This window comes from Microtus pennsylvanicus, chromosome 14 (assembly GCF_037038515.1).
Source record: "Microtus pennsylvanicus isolate mMicPen1 chromosome 14, mMicPen1.hap1, whole genome shotgun sequence".
Classification (NCBI taxonomy): Eukaryota; Metazoa; Chordata; class Mammalia; order Rodentia; family Cricetidae; genus Microtus; species Microtus pennsylvanicus.
In genome coordinates, this window is record NC_134592.1 from 74,482,682 (window position 1) to 74,498,738 (window position 16,057).

The following is a 16,057-nucleotide window of genomic DNA, read 5'->3' on the forward strand; positions in this document are numbered from 1 at the left end:
CGAGGCAGAGGAGTACTAGCAGTTAAAAGGAATAAACTTGAAAAGACAGAAACCTGTACAGATATGTAGGTGTGATTTCTTTTCTCCAGTCATGATCATGATCTTTTCTTTAATAGGGTAGTAGAGGTATAAGAATATTCATGGTCAAAAATGGCTCAGGAACTCATAGCAGCTGTGGTTACTACAGAAGATTGAGCCAGTAAGCCTTCCAGCATGGGTGAAGGAGACACACACAAGCAGTTGCATACAAGTTTTTGCCCAGAATTAAACCTTCCATCTTAGAAGGAAACTTAAGACAGAGAGTAAACAGAAAGTGGAAAAACAGGATATTTTCGGAGAGAATGTTTATAAGGAGGTGAACAACAGGTTGTCATAGGGCAGTGGTTCTCAACCCTCCTAATAACACAGCCCCTTAAAACATTTCCTCATGTTGTGGAGACCCCAAAATTATTTCATTGCTACTTCTCAATTAATTTTGCTGTTACGAATCGTAATGTAAATATCTAAAATGCGGGATAACTGATATGTGACCTACAAGGTGAGAATCACTGTTTAAGGGGAAGGCAAAATTTTATGCTGCAGGAAAGCTTCATTAAGACAGGAAGTAAACACCTCAAAATACCTTCAAGAAGTCTCTGAAATATAACAGATTCACTAAATCCGTCCCTCTCCAAGAGTGCATAAGCAATGAAGACTGCTTAGATAAACTCAGATGAACCAAAATGTGAAGACTAAGCAGCCCAGCTACCTGGAAGAAACAAAGACTAGCTGAAATGCCTAAAAGAAGCTCAGATCAAGTGAACCACCTGGCTGTGTAGTATGTTCAAGGTTTCCAGTTTTTGTGAACTTTCATTAATATAGGGATGGCTTTGATGATGCAACTGTCTTTGAATCATTTCATGTCTGTATGTAACCCTTGACTCATACGGTTGCTTATATATACTCTTATAGTCCTATAAGTAACTCCAATAAAATTCCTTGGTTCACCAAGTACAACTTTGGTGGCCTCCATATTGTGGTCTGTCATAGGCCCCTTTCTGGGGTGAGTAAAAATGTTTTGTGTTTTATCTCACACAATATAAACCCACACCTCTAACCAAGGACCTATTAACAGTTGACCATTCATTGTCTTTAAGGATGTGAACCCTGGTCAGCTGACCATGCTCCAGTGGATGGTCCCATTGGATATCTGCACCACCACACCTGACAATGAATGAGCTTTATGACATAATTACCCAGTTTAATACCAAACATTCTTAGGGAAACTATCATGTAAGAGAAAAACCCCAGCAGATATGATGAGTACAATGAGTTTACGATACAGGTTTAAGGAAAGTTAGGGGAGATGGAATTCTATGACTAGGTTAAACAGAAAAAGAAACTTTTAAAGAAACTTCCAGAAAATTCTATATGGTACTTTTTTTTGGGGGGGGGGAATACATAGTTTCATGAATTCCTATATAGGGCCTCTTAAGTATTCAGTGACTATGAAATTATAAATCCATACAAAGAGATTCAGAAAGGCTAGGCAAAGAATCATCAGGAAGTCTACTATCAGGGAGGTATCTGACTGACAAAGTATAACATTCAATACAATAAGACAAAATTCCATTCATAGTATAATGGAATTAGAACAAAGACCAATATCCATCAAAACATTATCAGAAATATCAATATGCAAAACATGAAATAATTAGGAGATATATATATATATATAAACAATTAGTTCATAAAGGAAAAAAGAACACAATAGATAAACTATAAAAATTTATCAAGGAATAAGGAAAAGGCTCAATGAGTTAAGTGCTTTCCATGGAAGCATGAGGAACCCAGTTTGAATCCCCAGTACTCACATAAAAAACAAGCATGGTGGCAATTATCGGTAATTCCAAAACGAGGGAGGCAGAGACATGTGGGTTCACTGCTACCCAGCCTTGACAAATCAGTGAGTTCCAGGTTCAGTGAGATCCTCCCTCAAAAAGTTAGATAGGGAGGAGCTGGAGAGACTGCTCAGAAGTGAGGCACACTTGCTGCTCTTATAAAGGACTCAGGTATAGTTCCCAGGACTCACACAGCAACTCACAACTGTCTGCAACTTGTTCTAGGAGAGCTGATGCCCTTCTCTGGCCTCTGTGGATTCTGCACACACATGGCATATATATGTGCAGGAAAAACATGCATACACATAAAAAATCTTTTTAAAATAGTGAAGGGGGCTGAAGAATTACAGAGAGAGAACGAGGGAGAGAAATTGGATAAATTTCTTGTGCTGAAAAGTAAATATTCAAACTGAATAATTAATACGAGATTTTAGCAACACATTAAACTCTGTAAACAGAAGATCCATACGTCCAGATCCAGAAGTAAAAGTACCCAAACTGATCCTTCCTTCCTCAAAAAAAAAAAAAATGGTTCGGTGCTATGCAAGACAATACCAGAGCTTAAAAAGTATTTAAAAAGTGAAGATACAAAATATTTTTAATTTGACTTTTTAAAAAGTCTAGCATCAGCAATAATAACCACATCAAAAGCACATATTCAAGAACAGCAATAATCCAAAAACAGCAATAATAAACAACAAAGCACATCATAATGAACTACAAAAACAATAAAGCAAAATGAACACTTAGAAGGATCCACAGGGGAAAGACAGATTACAGAAAGAAGAAACAAAGAATAATGACACCACAAATATCAGAAACTAAATACTACCTAAGCAAAAGAGTTAGTACAGACCTTTACATCAAGCAAAACATAATGAAAACTCAAGGAATATATTTTAGATAAAGTAGAATTTATTGCCAACAATCCTTTGCTACAAAAAAGTTTCATTCTTTCAGAATGAAAATAATACCCACACTAGTCTCTTCTGCACAAAAAGACATGAAAAGAGACAGAAACTGTAAATATTTAAGTATTTAAAGAAATCAGTCCTGGCAGTAGTGGTGTATGTCTTTAATTTCAGCACTCAGGAGGCAGAGGCAGGCAAATCTCTGAGTTTGAGGCCAGCCTGATCTACAGAGTGAGTTCCAGGACAGCCAGGGCTACCCAGAGAAGAAACCCTGCCTTGAAAAAAATCAACCAACCAACCAAACAAACAAACAAAAAAGTTAAGATTTGTTTAAAAAATGACTGGCTAAGCAAAAATAGCAATGAAATATTTTTAAGTTCTTACAACGTAAGTAAAATAAGCAGCATAAAAGATGGTATGAATCAACAGATATTATATGTGCTAAGGTTCTAATATTATATACAATATCTGGTAATTAAATGGTGGTAAGTTAAGATCTACGTCATTAAATTTTAAACTAATCACCAAAGAAAACTAAAAGATAAAGTTAGTGTGCTAATAGAGAATAAAAAAGAAAAGCTAAAAAATTACTTAATCCCCAAAAAAGGCAGGAAAGGGAAAATTACATAGTGTAAACAGAATAAAAAGGAGAAAATTAGTCTAATCGTGTGACAATTACATTAAATCTGCCTGCATTACATTATAATTCATAAAAAAATCAGAATAGACTTTAAAAAGGAAAAAAGTCATTAGTGTCTAGGAAAAAATACCTTAAAGGTACACAGCTAATACATTTATAAGTATTGCAAACCACACAGAACAAAACTGAAACTAACACCAGGATTTCTACTAGGGATAAAACATTTGTATTATAACAACTCTAAATGTGAACATTCTATATACAGACACATGAAGCTAAAGCTGGGAAAAGTGAAAAAAGAAAGCAACAAATCGGCAATCATAGTTGGGGACTTCACAACTCCACCTTCACTAAAAACAAGTCCTCATTAAAGAGCTAATAGAAATATAAGCATGTTTGCCAGGAGTGGTGGCTCATGTCTTTAATCCCAGAAATCAGTATGCAGAAGCAGGTGGATCTTTGAGAGTTCGAAGTCAGCTTGATATACAGATTAAGTTCTGTGAGAAAACACACTGAAATAAGTGATATAAAATAAAACATATCCAAGTTTGCAATGATAATGTAGTATCGATCACATACTAAGGAGGTAAATCAAAGCTGATAAAAGAAGTGCCTCATGAACAGACAGGCAAAAGAGTATCAAAATGATCTCAAATAAAATCATAAAATATCAAAAAGAATACTCTACCATGACCAAGTAGGGCATACCTCAGAAATACCTGGTTAGTTCAACATTCAAAACTCAATCTGTCAAGTTTTCTATGTTTATAGATTAAATAAGGAAAAAGAGAGTTTTCAGTAAATGGAAAAGGCCATTCAAAAAATGTAATATACATTTCTGATAATAGAGGCCAAATACTCTAAAGAGTAATATGAAAAAAACTGGAATTCAGAATTTCACCTGACATCCACGAGAACTGTAAAAACCATTCTGTGAGAGATGAAAGGTGACCAATGCAAAGTTAGAGACATAAGCATCAATGGGTCAGAAGAGCCAACATAAAGATCTATAGATTCCACACAAACCCAAATGAAATCCCAGTAGGTGTTACTCCAGTTTCCAAATGGGATGGAAAGAACTGGAAATGACACAGTTCACATTCATGACAACAGAAAGATAAGCTCTCTACAGATACAAACCTTTCTCAGAATTGTCAGGCAGCAAGAGTCAGAGTACCAATCAGCCCAGATCCTCAGAAAAGACGGTTGGCTTGAGGGACACATTGGACAGGAGCAACTGAGTACCCAGAAAAGTTAAAAGCAGACACCAGGAAGACTAGGTAACATGTTTATTAATTTACTAAAGGCTAAGTGAGTGTGTGCTAACAGGAATATAAGAATCCATGGAAGATACATATGCAAAAGCAATCATACCCATCCGCAAATCCTTCTTCACCACACAGTCACAAAGAGCAAGGACACAGTCCATGAACGCACCTCACACAGGCTAAGCTTAGGAAGGGCCAGCAGGCATTGGAGGATACAGTACCAGCACAAAGCGCATAGTGAATCATTTCCACCAACTCTGATGTGAGCGTAGGGACACAGAAACCCTGAGAGATGGGAAGCAACTCTCTGTGAACACAACTGAAAAGCTCACAGACCTAAGGAAAGGAAGTGGAGATGTGACTGGGGGTGGGGTAGGATGAGGGATAACCCTTCAGTCATCAAGCTGAAACACAGAACACATGTTCACAACTGAAAGGTACTATGGATACTGAAAACTCCCATTTCCAAATTTCATTACACATGCATATATGGACATGATGTCATATCAAGTGTAATAACTGACCCAGGCAGAATTAGAAATTTGCAACTGCAGGCATTATAAACCAAACTATCTTTATGGCAACTTGTTTTCATAGCTTAACGTCTCAAGGAAATTATTTGCCCTGCAATCTTGTTTGCTTCCAATTTCCAGGAGGATCTATATATGGTTTTCCTTGGGTTCACCTTGTTATTTGGCTTCTCTGTGCTTGTGAACTATGGGCTTAATGACCTTGGTTTATGGCTAGAGTCCACAAATGAGTGAGTACATACCATATTCATCTTTTTGGTTGTGGGTTATCTCACTCAGGATAGTGTTTTCTATTGTCATCCATTTGTATGCAAAATTCAAGATGTCATTGTTTTTTACTGCTGAGTACTACTACTACTAATGTGTATATATTCCTCACTTTCTTTATCCATTCTTCCATTGAGGGGCATCTTGGTTGTTTCCAGGTTCTTGCTATTACAAATAATGCTGCTATGAACATAGTTGAACAAATGCTTTTGTAGTATGATTGGGCATATCTTGGGTATATTCCCAAGAGTGGTATTGCTGGATCCTGAGGTAGGTTGATCCCGAATTTCCTGAGAAACCACCACACTGATTTCCAAAGTGGTTGCACAAGTTTGCATTCCCACCAGCTGAATAAGGTACCATGTGGCTAGCACAGACAAGAATGACATTGGTTAATGTAAGTTATAAGAGTTAATAAGAAGTCTGAGCTACTAGGCCAATCAGTTTATAACTAATATAGACCTCTGTGTGATTTCTTTGAGACTTAATGATTGCGGGGACCAGGAGGAACAGAAACCCCAACAACAAGCAGGTCCTCATGTTACAGCCTGCTTCAAATTTTAGCACAGGAACAAACAAAACTAATGAGGAAATAGTTTAAGTTTAGTACTTCAGAGATAGGCATTAAAAGTCAGTCTGACAGCATAATAAAACTATCTCAAATAAAGAGAATTTTACAATTCATTGCTCAATGATACTAGCCTAGTATGATGAGGTTTATGTTCAATCCCCAGTACAGCATAAAAATTTTGAGAGAAAGAAAAGGGTGGGAAGGGAGGGAGGAGGCAAGGAGAGTGGGGGAGGTGCACTTGGTAGCTGGGTCAGGAGGGCGGCACTGTGGAAACACAGAGACTGCTTGTTGGTTTCCTGGTCGCCAGACCCAAATAATCACACAGAAACTATATTAACTACAATACTGTTTAGCCAACAGCTCAGGCATATTTCTAGCTAGCTCTTATATCTTAAATTAACCCATTTCTATTAGTTTGTATTTGACCATGAGGCTTGTTGTTTGTTACCTCTTGCTTCTTGGGCAGCTAAATGGCATCTGCCTCCTTCAGCAGCTACATAGCGTCTCTTTGACTCTGCCTTCTCTCTCTCTCTCTCTCTCTCTCTCTCTCTCTCTCTCTCTGTGTGTGTGTGTGTGTGTGTGTTCATATTTCCCACCCGGATTCGCTCTGCTAAGCTATTGGCTGAAAGAGCTTTATTCATCAACTAATAAAAGCATCACATATACAGGACATGCCACATCAGCACTGCTGTACTGGGAAATAGACTGAGTTCTCCAGGAGCCACTAGGCTTTTGAACTAGCTGTGATTACTCTCCTTTCTATTGGGTTTTTGTAAATACTTCTTGACATATAGTAAACCACTACTGTGAGAGTCACCTTTAAAATCTGAAAGTATCCATACTATCAACATAAGGACACCAAAACCACAGCATTAAATATTTATCCAGCAGAGCTGTCAGAATAACAGAATAAGAGCAATGGGTAGGTCCTGAGGCCCCAGCCATACTTCAGCTTGTTTGAATTTGAGCAGTTGCTACTTGCCTGCAAATCACAGAACAAGACATTGAACAAACAGAGCAACTATATAGCCTCTAAGAGGCTACATTATTCTCTGGCCCAGGGATTGATGAGTGGGAGACTTGCAAGGGAGAACTCTGGCATGGGAAGGCTTTTCTTGGCTTTGGCTCCTCATACCAGGTGATACATTCTCCCTCCTCTACCCCAACCCCGCGCCTCCTGCTGCAGCTCTAGCCTGACTCAGTGTCTCCTCCTTGCAACTGAGCTTTCCCCCACAAACTCTGCACAAATTGACAGACATCTCTGTCTCCAGCAACAAGAGTGTATTCTTTCCTCTTCAGGAGGCTCCTCTCACCTGGATTTTACCTAGGCAGCTGAGTTTGAAGTAAAAGGAAAGAAGGAAACCTCAGAATGCAGGCACAAGGAACACCTGCAGCAATATGAAACCCTTTTTATCTACACCCAAATCTCATGGTGCCTGCTCAACAGATGAATGTAACACATATACGTCTACTCAGTTCTGTATTCTCACTATTGCCACCTTTCACTGTAGCTCTTGACTCAATGGCTACACCACACTGCCCTGTGTCCCTGCAGCTCGCTGTCTCACGCATGAACTCACATTTTCCCTTCCATCCCTGATGGGGGAGTGTCATATATCAATCTGTTGATTTCCTTGGTTAAGCAATAAAGAAACTGCTAGGCCCATTGGATAGGCCCACCCTTAGGTGGGTGGAGTAAACAGAACAGAATGCCGGGAGGAAGAGGAAGTGAGGTCAGACTCCACAGCTCCGCTCTCCAGAGCAGACGCCTCAAGAGAGACGCCATGCTACCTGCTCCAGGGAAGACGCACGCCATGCCCCAGCTCCGACCCAGGATGGACTTAGGCTAGAATCTTCCCGGTAAGCGCACCTAGGGGCGCTACACAGATGATAAGAAATGGGCCAGAGCAGTGTTTAAAAGAATACAGTGTCCGTGTAATTATTTGGGGCATAAGCTAGCCGGGCCAGGCGGCTGGGGATTTGGGGACGCAACCCTGCCGCCACCCCTATTACAACAAATGACGCCCAGACGTGTGGCTAAATGAGTCCACAGAAAACCTGAGAAGGCTTAAAAATAAGGGAGAGAGAGTTTAACACAGATTTTTGCTGTTTGTTCGTGGTGTGCCGTAGAGAGATTTCCTGATTCAGCAACAGCAGCAGAAAAAAAAGCTGCGTTATCTTAAAGCGCTGCTTCCTGGGGCTGTGCCGCCAGTGCAAACTCTGGCTTTATGTTTGTGTTCCCGCTTGGGATCGGAAGGAGAGTGCTCTGGGACCCTGCGATGACTCAGAGCTCCCCGCCTGCTCCTGGGCAGAAGGCAGAATCAGGCTTAGGCAGGCGGCAGAGCATGGCGGATTCCTGCTGCCATACAGAGACGTGTTTTCAGACTGCATAGTGCTCTGCGTGTCAGATCTGGATGTAACTTGGATGAAAAGAATTTCTGTGCTGCACGCTCAGTCTCAGAATTAAAGTGCTGAGTGCCGCTCCTACCTGGTAGCCTCAAGAGGCTTCCTGACTCAGCTTTAGCTGCAAAACTCTGCGGCTCATTAAGAGGTCCTGCCACAAAACACTTAAACAGTGTTGATGAAAAGCTGAACGCATGCTTTTCGGTTTTCAGCCGTAGCAGGAAAAAAGCTGTGCCGTTTAAAAATGCCGGCTTTCTGGGCTGTCCTGCCAGGGCAAACTCTGACTGTTTGAGGCAGGAGGGCCGGCTACCGAGAGAGGATTTGAGTGTTGTCTGTTGTAGCTCGCTGGCTGGCAGGGACCTTGCAGCCTGTACCTCAGCCATGAGGCTGGAAAGCTAAGGAATGGACTGGATCTAGCTGGCAAAGCCACGCCTTTAGTCCTACTGATATTGCTTGGCAAATTAAAGGCTCTTGTCGTCAGAAAAAGAGAGATATACAGTAAAGAGAGATTCAAAGACAGAAAATTTCTGAATGGTTTAAAGTGTGTTAAAAATATATGCAGACTAAAAGTTAAAATTCTTAAAGCAAACTTCTGTGACTTCAAGGTGTGGTAGCACACGCCTTTAATCCCAGTGCTTAGAAGGCAGAGATAAACAGATCTCTGTGAGTTCAAGGTGTAGTAGCACACGCCTTTAATCCCAATGCCTGGGAGGCAGAGACAGGCGGATCTCTGAGAGTTCAAAGACAGCCTGGTCTACAGGGTTATTCCAGGTCAAAGATATACGCTCAAAAAGCAAAAAGTTAACTTAGGAATGTCTCAGCTTAGATTCTTAAGCGCCTAATGATTTAAAGGCGCAAATCAAAAGTGCTCCTGGATAGTAAAAAATTGCAGATTCACAATAGGACAGATTCAGACCACTAAATGAGTCACACTGTTGGATGAATGTACGTAGGCTTGGGAGAGAGAAGAAAAAGAATATAGAGAATAAAGTTAATGGTTTAAAAAGAAAAAAGTAAAAGTAAAGTCTTTAAAGAGACAGAGTACAGATAGTTATAGATATAAATAAAAATAAGCCGCGTAAAGATGGAAAATTCACAGAGAGTCTGGATTATGTACATTGTGTTTTCTTTAAAATTTTTCACTGTGAAGGAGCTAAGTACAGAGAGACATTTCATTATATGGGCTGCCAAGTGGAACCAGAACGGATATCATGAGGGTATGACTTCAGAATTTGGGTCTAAGGATATGATGCTTTGGAGAGAGTCTTCTTTTGTTTTCACAGAGGACCAGACCCTTTGGATTTCTTCTATCCCGATTTGGTATGATAGACCACGACCTCCCGAAAGGTTCCTATGAACGCCCTCAGAAAATTGCTTCGCTCAACTGCCAACTGAGATGAAACTAGCACACAGGCTATACCATGAAAGACCTAATTAACGACGCCCCCATTCAGCAGGAAGCAGTTTGGAGAGAAAAAACTGCGCCCATGTTCCCAAATATTGTTTATAAATGTTCTTTTACATTTAAAGGGGGAAATGATATAGGTATGAATAATTTGCATTGATAGAGATTTAAAGTCAATTTTGTTATATGTATAAATGTTTCTGATGTAACTTTTACTTGATAACTGTTTTGTTATATGTAATTTTGCTAGGTTGAAGTTAAAGCCTTTCTTTTTTGTTTAAACAGAAAAAGGGGAAGTGATGGGGGAGTGTCATATATCAATCTGTTGATTTCCTTGGTTAAGCAATAAAGAAACTGCTAGGCCCATTGGATAGGCCCACCCTTAGGTGGGTGGAGTAAACAGAACAGAATGCCGGGAGGAAGAGGAAGTGAGGTCAGACTCCACAGCTCCGCTCTCCAGAGCAGACGCCTCAAGAGAGACGCCATGCTACCTGCTCCAGGGAAGACGCACGCCATGCCCCAGCTCCGACCCAGGATGGACTTAGGCTAGAATCTTCCCGGTAAGCGCACCTAGGGGCGCTACACAGATGATAAGAAATGGGCCAGAGCAGTGTTTAAAAGAATACAGTGTCCGTGTAATTATTTGGGGCATAAGCTAGCCGAGCCGGAGCCGGGCGGCTGGGGTATTGGGGACGCAGCCCAGCCGCCGCTCCTTATTACAACACATCCCAGTCTAGAAAATGAACAACAGCCAAAGCACCATTCCAGCAGCTTTATCCACTGCATCCTCCACTAAATTCACTAGCAGGTAGAGCAGAGGCTTTGAAGACTTACTCTTGACAACTGCTCTACCTTAAACAGGCAAAATAGCACAAAGCATTACCTTTGCCAATATCATGTCCTTGAACCAAAAATATCAAAAATTGTAAAGGTTCTGGGATACAGTCCAGTCTGCTTATAAGCCACGATGCTAGTCTGCTACTATCTCACAGACACAAACAGAAGGTATGTGATATAAAAACTACATGGCCCTCTACCATGGGCTCTAGAATGATGTGGGATTCTATCACAGCTGAAGAAGACCAAAGTTGGAAATGGATCGTTTTCAGAACAAGCAGAGCAAATCTATCCATCTGTTCTTTGTCTGGGGAGTCATTACTTCATCCCTCAAGGGAGAACATCCCTGGGAAAGAGACCAGATAAAGAACAGTCAGAGCTTGCATTCTTGTCAAATTCAGCAAGAAGATTCAGAGATGCTCAAGACTCATGACAGACAGCTGCCAAATATACTCCTATTCAATCTAAAATCAGAGATGCTGAGAAAATAAATAAATATAACATGTATGTTTCTGGGAGAAGCAAACGATATCTCTGTGTACAGACATTATTGTCTATATACAGAAAAGTCTATGTAATTTATTTCAACAGCTCTAAGATTAACATATGAATGTAGTAGACTTGTAGGATACAAGATTGTCTTAGCTAGGGTTTCTATTGCTAGGAAAAGACAGCATGACCATGGCAACTCGTATAAAAGGATAACATTTACTTCTGTCTGGCTTACAGTTCATGACCCTCATGGCAGGAAACATAGCGCCAGCATGTAGACATGGTGCTGGAGAAAAAGCCTACATCAGGACCAGCAGACAACAGGAAGACAGAGAGTGATACTGGGCCGGGCCTGAGCATCTGAAACCTCAAAGCCCACCCCCAGTGACTTACTTCCTACAACAAGGCCACACCTCCTAGTAGTGCCAATCCCTATGAGTCTATAGGGCCATTTTTATTCAAACCTCCACAAAGATCAATGAACAAAAACTGACCCTAGCAATAAGCAATTGGAATATTTTAATTAGGTATTGCTTTGATAGCATTAAAATGTAATAATAATGTACAAATCTAGAAAAATATGCACATGATGTATACGCAAAGAACTAAAGAAAAGTGATAAACCACAAGTGAACATGAGAAAAATAACACAGACACTATGCCAATGACGTTAATGATTCTCCACAGCAACAATGCAAATACTAACAGGACTTTATTAAGGTAATATCTCCATTCAGATATGAGAAAGCAGCAGCAACTGAACATATATCTGTAAAGGAGGATAATGCATGTTCTTGAACCTGTAGTAGAATGACAGCCTACAAGAGAATTTCCCACCTTCCAACTCTAGACACAAAGAACGGCACCTTTCTGAGAGCAACAATAATAAGACATCTGGACCATAGGCAACCATTTAGTTATGTCACACAGAAAACAAAACCTGATATAGTTTTGTTAAATATATAATACAGCTGATCAAACTGACAGCTTCAAGGTGGAAATGGATTTGATATTGTATAATAAATATCTTAAGTAAGTAAATTATGCAAAGAAAGCAACAGAAAAGAAAAACCAATGGGAAATAACAAGCACCTGTCTGTATAACTCTGTCTACAATAATAAATAGGGTTAGAGAGATGGCTCAGCATTAAGTGTACTTGTTGGTCTTCAAAGGATCTGGGCTCATTCCCGGCACCTCCATGGCAGCTAACAACTGTCTGTTAGCTCCTGTCCAAGAAAATCCAACATCTTCTTCTGCTCTTTGTGAACACTAAACACACACTGTATACAGACACACAGGAAGACAAAACTCCCATAGACACAAAATTAATAAATTAAAAAAAATACTATAGTCATCAACAAAACCTGTGTAGATGGAGTCATATGTAGCCCTAGCTGGTCTCAGATTTATCATGTAACTAAGTTATGGAAGTGAGCCGTGGTTATCTGACAGCTACCTTTGAGGTACAAGGATTACTGGCATGCAACAGCACACCCAGCCTATATTTAAGAGATACAAAGAGGCATGTTCTTTGCATCTCTTACAGGTAATGAATTATACTATTGGCACAGCCCTGGCCACTCCTTCCTGGACTGACATCGCAGAGGATGGTCCGTTTCTACTGTCCTAACAAAGTATTTGATGTGTAAGAATTAAAACTGAGAAGTCAAATGAAATTTCTGAATTGGCTTGAAATAGAAAATTCCATTCTTCCCTGAGCTCCAGTATCAGAAACAGAGTTGACAATGTTAAGTATTCTTTGGGAAAGCACTCTTTCTGGAGTAATAGAGCTTCAAGAGTGATTTTCTGGGATAGAAATTCCCTTTACATATATACTTTCCCCCCAAATACGGATAATTAAAATATTTCACTAAGCTGAATTTTTTACTTACAAACTGATGAAAAGTATAATATCAGAACTAGCCACAAACTTTTAGGAATTAAGAATATACAATAAGAATATTTATAACTAGAAGAAAAACATAAGTTCTGGAAAACAATTTTGACCTGTATTTGGAGGTTAGATTCCCATATGCTGCTCAATTATCATTAGGAAAGGCAAACTGTACACCCAGTTTATAAGGTAAAAAGAACCAATCCATGAAATTACTTTATAATATAAAACTTTATTTAAATCACCAGCTGTTGTAGGTTGCACTAGGTGAGCTAGTCGAGGCAATGATGGAGAGCTCACCCAGACAGTAACTATGAGGGAAAGCTGGCCGGCTGACCAACCAGTTACAACCCAGACCCAGAACCAGGGCTATGAGCTGGTCCACCCCAATATCCATGAACTGTTGGAGCATGTGAAGGGGGCGAACCTACAGATCCAAAACAGCAGGATCTCCCCGAAACAGGACAATAACAGGATACCAAGACCAGCCCCAGAGAGAGCCCATTAGTGATACTGCAGCAGAAACCAGAGGCCTCCGGCCAGACTGGGGACACGTGACAATGAACCCTGGCAAGTAAAGATGAGTGAACGAAAGGACCACACTACAGCTTCCATGATAAAATTCTTTTTGTTGTTTTTTGTTTCTATTCTGTTTGCTTCTTTGTTTTGTTTGGATTTTCTTTTGAGATTTTTGTGGGGGGGGGGGATTGAGGGGGGTTAGGTTGTAAGGGCAGAGGGTGGATGCAAGTGGACAGGGAGGTAGGTGGGATCAGAACGCATCACGTGGCATCTACAAAGAATAAAAGTTAAAAAAATAAAAAAGAAACTTTTACCTATAAAAAAATAAATCACCAGCTGTAGCATCTTTCCAAATTAGTAGCTTATATGAATACTTGTATTAAGTACATAAGTGTGAAAAAAACCTGATACCATGGAAACAAGAATCTTCATAAATTCTAAAATGTAATTTGATATGCAATTTTTCATAAAAATAATATGATCTGATTTTCTTACACATAGGGTTTCTCTGTGTAGCCCTGGCTGTTTTGGAACTCACTCTGTAGACCAGGCTAAACTTGAACTCAGAAACCCAACCTGCCTTTGCTGGGATTAAAAAAATGTACCATTACACCCAGTTTTTTAACCTGATTCTTAATCTAATATCCATTATTACTGTTATTAGTTTATTAGTAAAAACTAGAGGGTTTTAAATTCCTTTGTGAAAATTTTAGAAACATACAAGTACTAAACAAATTTGTGGCTTCAATAATGCAAAAAATATTAGACTAAGTATTGTATTTTAAAAACTGCTATTTGTGGCTTCTCATGTATCTTTAAAAACAGCTCAGTTGTACAGGGAATGCACAGAAATGTCCATACTTGAGCTTTTATGCTACAATTACTACTTACAAAAAAATTCAGATTTTGTTTCTCAAAATAATCAGACTATAACTTAGAAAAGTTATCCCATTAAGAGAAAAGAGAAGCACAGAAATATCCTTCAACAACAACAAAAACCAACGTTATACTGTTGCTTGAATTAGAGAGTAAACTTAGGTCAACCAGTGTTAAAGGCATATACTTTTATAATTCCAAGGAAACAGGCCCATTAGCTCAAACAGTGGCTTACAGGGCTCTAATGAACTGGTACAACATACCCAGACTTCAGCAAGCCAACAGATCTCTCTTTGCCTTTGTTTCTTCTACTTAATCGAGCTATTTTGATAATAAACCTAAGCAAACAACTCTCTGGCAGGGAAACACTATATAGATTTTTTATTATGTTAAAAGTTTCTATATTCCAATCATAATTCTCAGCTGAAGCTAAAATGTTCCCTCTGACTTTAGTTTTTACTTTAAAATAATATTTTTTTATCATCTGTCTTTAACATTATCTGGCACTCTAACAAGATCTTTTTCCATAACTTTGAAAAATGCATGAATAATAAATAGCACAACATTTTCATTTTTAGCATTACCAAAATCTTACAATACAAAGCTATACAGAAATTTTTCACAATACACAACAAAAAGTCCACATTACTTTCAATTTCTAAAGAAATGCAATTCAAACATTATGTACTTATCAACTACTCACCAGTAAAGCTTGACCACTGACTATCAAAGATTATAAAAAATCATATTACTTTTCAAAATTGTAAAAAATTAATTATAGTGATATATTTCTGTTGTTCCCCACCCCCACCCCCTGTCCCCCTGCTTGGAGCTGAAGACAAAACCCAGGGCCTTAAGCACTCTATCATTGAGCTAATCCTCAACCCACCACACTCCACTTTTTTTTTCCCCCAAGACAGGGTTTCTCTGTATAACAACAGCTCTGGCTGTCCTGGAAATCGCTTTGTAGACCAGTTGGCCTTAAATTTTCCGATATCCACCAGTCTCTGTCTCCCTGAGTGCTGGGATTAAGGGTGTGTGCGAACACTGCCAGCTTCTATAATAACAAAATTAAAAAAAAACTAGGATACATTTTGAAAACTCAAGACTATTTCTAAAATATTGGAAATAGGTAATGATTAATACATTAATAGTACAGCCATCAGCAATGTGTTCCTCTTTGACTCAGTGGGTAACATTGCTCAGTGCCAAGCCTGACAACCTAAGTTCCATCCCCAGAACCCATCTGATGGAAGGAAAGAACCAATTCCTGAGAGGTGTCCTCTAGCCATGACATGTGTACATGGCAGGCACACACACATACACACATAAGTGTAATTTAGAAAAGAACCTAATCACAACATATATCTAAATATATACATCTAAAAAAGTATGTATCCTCACTAACAAGAATAGAAATATATTTAAAAGTACCCACAAGACATAGAAATTTAATTTTAAATGAATATATTTTGTTTTTATACATTCTTTTGTTTCTTTACAATCATTTTACAGTTGCATAGCTGTATAGCCTATGAGGACCTCACCTTTTCCTTTACCATA

The 16,057-nt window shown here is 39.2% G+C and overlaps 1 protein-coding gene across 2 annotated transcripts in view; it reads right to left on the reverse strand.

The window, feature by feature from the left end:
• Cog5 (component of oligomeric golgi complex 5) overlaps positions 1-16,057 on the reverse strand; it is a 244,496-nt gene that overhangs the window by 153,085 nt on the left and 75,354 nt on the right. The window lies entirely within an intron of this gene.